Source organism: Hylobates moloch, unplaced genomic scaffold, assembly GCF_009828535.3.
Source record: "Hylobates moloch isolate HMO894 unplaced genomic scaffold, HMol_V3 SCAFFOLD_2, whole genome shotgun sequence".
NCBI classification, from domain to species: domain Eukaryota; kingdom Metazoa; phylum Chordata; class Mammalia; order Primates; family Hylobatidae; genus Hylobates; species Hylobates moloch.
The window spans coordinates 157,169,708-157,177,281 of record NW_026652277.1 but is presented as its reverse complement, the minus strand read 5'-3'; the positions used below and the strand labels follow the sequence as shown (position 1 = coordinate 157,177,281).

Below are 7,574 nucleotides of genomic sequence, written 5' to 3'. Positions count from 1 at the left end.
CTTCCCCCCACAGCTAAATTCAAGTCCTGAGCCAGCCAGCTGCTCCTGACTGCTTACATTAAACTAATTTGTGCTGCTACATTGCAGCTGCTTAATTTTTAGTCTGAACTTTATCACCAATAAGTGTTACAATAACAAGCGATATGATGGTATCTCTGAATAAATACCCATCAGCCCCCAAACAATGACAGCCTTACAAGAGTAGACTGCAGAAAAACAAATTTAAAAAACAACAACAAAAAAAAAAAAAAAAGAAAGGAAGAAAGAAAATTACCCCCACACTGCCTCTTTAAAGGGGGGGAGGGGCAAACTTTTAGTGGGAAAGGCTTTAAAATGCTGCTTTGTTCCAAAGGCCATTCTGCAATGATGAAGGGGGATGATTGAAAAGGTTAGTAGCAGGGGAAGAGTTAACAAGTAAGATGTGCTTTTGCTAAGAGGGGGTGATTTGCAAGGTGAGAGCTTTAGAAGGGGGAAGGCAATTTCCTTACAACAATGCAATCAGTACTTTCTCTCTTGCTCACCGTCCTCCAAAACGCTATGCAAACCCAAACTGCAGCCTGGGCGGTAATTTCAGAGTTGCCCCAAACATTATTCTTTGGCCAGCCGGGCCCTGGAGCTTACAATATTCCATGTTGTTTCCCATGTTTTCCTGTGTTATTTTCCTAGCTCAGTGTAAATGCAGAAACTCTTCTTTGGGCAGAAACAGACACTGACCTGAACTGGTTTAAATTCCTGCCAAATATGCAGGCACTGTTTTTGCTACATTTTGGAATTTGGCTTAGAGCATATGTCAGGCATTTATTTGTACTCAGAACTAGAATGGAGACCTAACAACTTCAAAAAATAAAAGTTTTTTTTTTAAGCATTAAGAATGTCCTGAAAGTTTTCTATTATTAATTAATCTGAATATGATTAATGTTTTTAGTTAAGATATCTCATTACACACTCTCCTGTTTACTGCAGGGGAAATTCAGCTTCACCCTGCTCAGTAATTACAAAAACAATTCCTTTGAAAGCAAGGGAAGAACACCCATGTCAGCTATTTACAGCATTTTAAAAATTCTGTGGTTTTCAGAATTAAGGTTCAAAGTGAATGTTATTAATGTTGAGTAATAAAGTAGTTTTTCTTGCACAGATATACTAAATGTAAAAAGAAATGTTTACACTGGAATGATTTTCCCAGGGTGGGAATCGGGGCTGGGGAGTTGGAGGTTTGGGCCCACCCTAGGTTTTTCAACTTGACATCTTTACGTCTTACGGTTCCAGCCCAGGTCCTAGCAGATTTCTTTTTTCAGAGAGCTGGTAAATCACGCTATGGGACTGACTCAGAGTGCCACAGGGCATGGCCTTGTTTCGTGGGTTTCTGTTGATGAACCTCCACCGTGGCGGGGCAACTGTGTTCGCAAGAGCCCTCCAGGAGGGGATCCTAGGGGAAGTAGATGGATGAGGAGTCCCTGGAGCCCATCAGGATTTCTCTTCCCCTCCCCCTCTCTGGTGCCAAATGGGTCACTCGCACAGTGCAAGGCTTTCTCTCCACAGGGCTCAGCGTGATACCTCCGTCTGCTGTTGGCAAAGCTTTAAGACTGCTGGGAACTCAGACGAAAGCATCCTCAGGCTTGGAGGTGTGGCAGGGTGTAGCTAGAATGAGTGCAACTTTTTAAAATGCGCCTAACCATAGGCAGGCTGGGAAGGCCCCAAGACGGAAGGGCAGCTGAGGGGAGGGTCGCTGAACAGCAGCTTGCTCTTCTTAATGATAGAATTGGCAGTGGTGTTTGGTTGCTCTTGAACAGAGTAAAAGACCTTAATAGGCCAGACGTCCTATTAAAACCTCAATTGTGAAACTAGAAATTACCTTGATGGAATGTGACAGTCTATCTTACCTATCCTTTCAGAGCTGGACTAAATTGGTCTAACTAGGACACTTGAAGGCTTTTGAATCAGTTCACACGATCAGTGTGAAAAGCGGATATGAAGACCCAGATGCTGGTGTGTACGTGTGCATATAAACCCCAACAGGTATGAATTCAGAAGCAGTGGATATGTGGGTACTCTTCACTCTCAAGCAAGCCCCACATGACAGAAAGTTCTTGCTACCAGCCAGGAATGATCTCACAGGGTTGAGCAGTTTGAATTGGCTACTTTCCTGAAAATCTCTAGAAACAAATTCTTTTCGACATAGCCTTTTCCAGAACAGCACCAAATTAGAGTAAACTCCACAAATCCTGAATTAGAATCGTAATTCTGAAAAGCGACTATCTTTATTCTTGTGGGCTCCATAAGCAGTAAGGGACTCTGGTCACCGGTTCCTTCATCGCGTCTCTGAACTTCCCTCAATCTAGCTTTGCTTTTTAGCTAGAAATCAAGCCTTTCTGGCTTCCAATTGTCGGAGAAGTGGAAACAGTTAATGGAGTATGCAATGAGGTATGTTGTAATTTCCAATTCACAGCATTAACGCTTGTAGTCATTTTTCACAGGGGCAAAGTGTGGAAAGTAGTATATATGAGTAAGGAGTACAAATGTTGTTTTGCATTTTTGCTTACATCTGAGAGCATAGGCCAAATTATAGAGTGACAAAAGTCAGATATATAATTGTCTTTCATAGCATTTTTCTTCATAGAATTATAAATGACAAATGATTTATCTAAAATTAAAACCACTGTTACTATTAATATTTTTATATAAATATAAAGCATTTTTCCTCCTAAGATCTTATGTGACTTTACAGATTATCAAAAGAGATAATGTACATGAAAGTGTTTTGCAAGCTATGGATGCTATTACATAAGGATTATTGACATTATTATCATATCTGTCTCCAAATTTTTTTTTTTTTATATGGTGGAGTCTTGCTGTGTCACACAGGCTGGAGTGCAGTGGTGCGATCTTGGCTCACTGCAAGCTTCGCCTCCTGAGTTCACACCATTCTCCTGCCTCAGCCTCCCGAGTAGCTGGGACTACAGGTGCCCACCACCACGCCCAGCTAATTTTTATATTTTTTAGTAGAGATGGGGTTTCACCATGTTAGCCAGGATGGTCTCGGCCTCCTGACCTCATGATCCTCCTGCCTTGGCCTCCTAAAGTGCTGGGATTACAGGCGTGAGCCATCGCGCCCGGCCTCTCTCCAAATTTTAACAAGTAATTTATTCTAAGGGCTGGGTACAGTGGCTCACACCCGTAATCCCAGCACTTTTGGAGGCTGAGATGGGAGGATTGCTTGAACCCAGGAATTTGAGACCAGCCTGGACAACATAGGGAGATCCCGTCTCTACAAAAAAATAAAAATGTAATAGATAGTCATGGTGGCACATGCCTGCTACTCCTCGGGAGGCTGAGGCAGGAGAATTGCTTGAACCTGAAAGGTGGAGGTTGCAGTGAGCCAAGATCGCAGAACCCGGGAGGCAGAGACTGCAGTGAGCCAAGATCACGCCACTGCATTCCAGCCTGGGTAACAGAGTGAGACTCCTTTTCAAACAAACAAATAAACAAAAAATCTATTCTATCTTTAATTTGCAAGATAGGTAAACAAAGGTATATTGATTGTGCAAAATCTTCCAAGAAACAGAACTAAAAGACAAAAATCTTGTCACAATTCTTCACTCAACTAGAATGTATTGTCTGGTTACTGTATGTATTGTAAGGGGGCAATCCTGATGTCATGTGACTGAAGACACACTCTGAATAACTTCTTCTTTCTCAAAATATATATCTCCACCCATGTAAAGTGCCCTCCCATTCAAACATCAGGAAACTAGACAACAGAATGAGAGGTCAGTATCTCTGAAATCCCTCAGATGGCATGCACCCGGCTATGCTAGATCCAGAGCATGAATGGTGGGAAAGATTTGAACAGAGCAACTCCTACGCAGAGCAGACCTATCTGTGAGGCTCACCTGACATCGTGCTCAGAGGCCGTGATACTTTTAGGTGCCCATGAAAATGTTTTAATTTCTTTTGAAATCAGAAGAAAAAAAGGAACTTTTAGGTCAAAGAAAGTTTTTTTGTTTGTTTGTTTAGACAGAGTGTTGCTCTGTCACCCAGGCTGGAGTACAGTGGCGGGATCTTGGCTCACGGCAAGCTCTGCCTCCCAGGTTTAAGCAATTCTCTGCCTCAGCCTCCCGAGTAGCTGGGATTACAGGTGCCCACGACCACGCCCAGCTAATTTTTTGTATTTTTAGTAGAGATGGAGTTTCACCATCTTGGCCAGGCTGGTCTTGAACTCCTGACCTTCTGATCCACCTGCCTTGGCCTCCTAAAGTGCTGAGATTACAGGCATGAGCCACCGCACCCGGCCTAGAAAGCCTTTTTAATATATACCATATTCATCTTTATATTAACATGATCATAAAATACAATTTTTTACTTTTTCACTGGAGGAAAGAGCCCATGAAGGCAAAAAGTGCCTGGGTTAGTTTCCTATTACTGCTGTTACAAGTTCCCACACACTTATTGACTTCATTGTCTTACAGTTCTGGCGGTCAGAAGTCCAAAATGGGTCTTACACGACTAAAATCCAGATGTCGACGGGGAGGAAGAACTGAGGATCCTACATCATGTTAGGGAGCAGCAAGAGCACTGTAGTAAGACATAACCATCCTTTGCCGCTCTATGTCCTCTGCCCCATGCTGCTTATGTCCTTATTGAAGTTAAGAGTCCGGCTGTCATTGCGAATCTCTGATACTGCACATTTGATGAAGGGCTATGAAAAATTCCCCCGAGAACAGCAATGCACACTAATCCTACCAGCTCATTCACTTTAGAATACACTTTCTAAAGCCAATACTAATGGCTGTAGGCAAATAGAACAGGACTGTCAAGATACCTCTACCCAGTTCATTCTACACATAGACTGTCTGGTTCTCTGAGGTCACAGCAGTATAATCTTAAGGTGACCATTAAGATCTGATTGACACATTTTCAGGATTTAAAGGAAAATGAAAAGAACGTGGAAGGCAGCTGTTTGTGGTGCTGTAACAGATAGCCATGTTTACGAAAACAAATTCAAGTTGAGCAATGATCTGGCAGATTTTGTTTGCCGGGGAGGACCATTGAGCTAATGGGACCCACAATTTTCCCCCTTCAAGAGATTTTTTTTTTCTCAATGACATTATATAACTGATTCAGATCTCATTTTTCCTTTACATACCCAGACACAACCCTAGAGATGCTGAGCCCCCAGATATTTCATTTTTTATCAGATATTTGGCACAAAGAAACACTTTTGCAGTCTATAGTTTAAACTAAACAAATGTCTGGGAAACCTTTGTGATTGTAGGTGCTAATTTCAACTCTCCTGTAACTCATTCCTTGGTATTACCATCTATAAAATGGATGTAGCAATAATAAATTAAGTCATGAAATTGTTTATGAGGAATAACCACTGATGGGATTATGTGGCACTTTACACACATAAAAGCCTAAGTAGTCCAAGCAATCAAAAGGAACATTTCCCAGTGACATCTCCATAAAAGCCACTTTCTTCCGAACAAATACAAACTTTCCAGAGATGTCTAAGCCACAGAACTGCACAGGCAGATGTGAAATGTAAACCCTATAGCGAAACAGAGAAACGAAACAAAATCCACATTTGAACATTCGAGTTTTATCACAATTGCAATACATCTAACAGTCTTCCTTGTTTTAGTTACTATATATTCTTTTTCTTACCATCATGAAGAAAAGATATCACAGAAAATGATGTTAAAGACAGGCCTAACATACGCTTTCTGAGTTTTCTGGTGAAAGATTATGTTTTCAAAAAACTTCTCCAAGGGAAACTCTTTGAAGTGTTTTTACTGCCATTTGATCAGTTAAAATTTTGTTATTTGCATTATTTTGAAATGTCTTTGTACTCTAAAGCCTGGTAAAAGGATGCATAATTGTGGAAAACAATTTAATAAGAGAAAACAATAACAATATAAAATACATACGGAATTCCTGACTCCAAAGAATTGAAATGGGGAGAGGGTGACTAAAATGAAGAGAAAAGTTGACAAGTGAAATTCCAAGCAGTTTTATTTTTAATGGGAAAAAAATTCTCCACTGTTAATGTGTAATCTGCACAAAGACAAGGTTAAAAAAGAGAAAGAGCTAAGTCAGGAAGGTCAGGGTGTTACATCGGATTTGTGCAGATAAATTATATAATAACACTTTGGATAGAAGACTTAAGTGAAACTGGAATAATGACATCCTGAATACTGTTTGGCCACAAACAGTAGAAATTTCTCCCTTTGTAATGCCTTCCACCTCATCCCTGCAAAACAGGATAGGGAACAGGGCAAACTCTGAACAGCAGAGAACTACATCCAACCAACAACAGCAAAGAAGAGAAAAGAAACCATGAAGTGGGGTTACATTATTCCAAAATATTCTTTGACATTCCCTAGATTTTTTTTTCCCTTTTGCTACTGTACTTGCCCAACCATGCTGGGGTGTTATGCTATTTTAGACATGAGTTAACAGGTCTCTTTACATACACACATTTCCACATTCCAGTGAGACCTATTATATCCTTTTCCTCCCTACCCCACCCTTGCAGCGCGCACACACACACCACTCTCTCTCCTTCTCCACCCACACAGTACCATCCCCCTCTAGTATTTTTTCCTTGTTGTTCAACACTTCCCCATTACTGAATGTTTCCAAGGCCATGCAAATCCACATGCCTGAGAAAGGTTTTCTACCATACGACATGGTTGATTCTGTGAAATAAAATAGCTGCAGACAGAGAGCAGGTAAAACACAACAAATGGCAAGAAAAAGGAAGAGCTTTGACTTGGCTGGTAATTGAGAGGGTGGGAATAGACCTCAGGGGATCTTGCAGCCCTTGCTACTCAATATGCAATCCATGGACCCATAGCATCAGCTGGGAGCTTGTCAAAAATGCAGACTCTAAGCTGGGCACGGTGGCTATAACTATAATCCCAGCACTTTGGGAGGTTAAGGCAGGAGGATTTCTTTTTTATCTTTTTTTTTTTTTTTTTTTTTTGAGATGGAGTCTCGCTCTGTTGCCCAGGCTGGAGTGCAGTGGCGCAATCTCGGCTCACTGCAAGCTCCGCCTCCCGGGTTCACGCCATTCTCCTGCCTCAGCCTCTCCGAGTAGCTGGGACTACAGGCGCCCGCCACCACGCCCGGCTAATTTTTTTGTATTTTTAGTAGAGACAGGGTTTCACCGTGGTCTCGATCTCCTGACCTCGTGATCCGCCCGCCTCGGCCTCCCAAAGTGCTGGGATTACAAGCATGAGCCACCGTGCCCGGCCTATCTTTTTTTTTTTTTTTTTGAGACGGAGTCTCGCTCTTGTTGCCCAGGCTAGAGTGCAGTGGCAGGATATCAGCTCACTGCAACTTCCGCCTCCCAGGTTCAAGTGATTCTCCTGGCTCAGCCTCCTGAGTAGCTGGGATTACAGGTGCCCACCACCATGCTCAGCTAATTTTTGTACTTTTAGTATAGACAGGGTTTTGCCATGTTGGCCAGGCTGGTCTCGAACTCCTGACCTCAGGTATCTGCCCACCTTGGCCTCCCAAAGTGCTGGGATTACAGGCGTGACCCACCATGTCCAGCAGATTTCTTTATTATT

The 7,574-nt window shown here is 42.2% G+C and overlaps 1 long non-coding RNA gene across 1 annotated transcript; it reads left to right on the top strand.

The window, feature by feature from the left end:
• Positions 1-357: 357 nt before the first annotated feature.
• LOC116476211 (uncharacterized) lies at positions 358-5,929 on the top strand. Its single transcript, XR_004250170.2, has 4 exons — positions 358-388; positions 1,893-2,016; positions 2,353-2,421; positions 4,467-5,929. It is a non-coding gene; the product is annotated as an uncharacterized LOC116476211 (long non-coding RNA).
• The last annotated feature ends 1,645 nt before the right edge of the window (positions 5,930-7,574 follow it).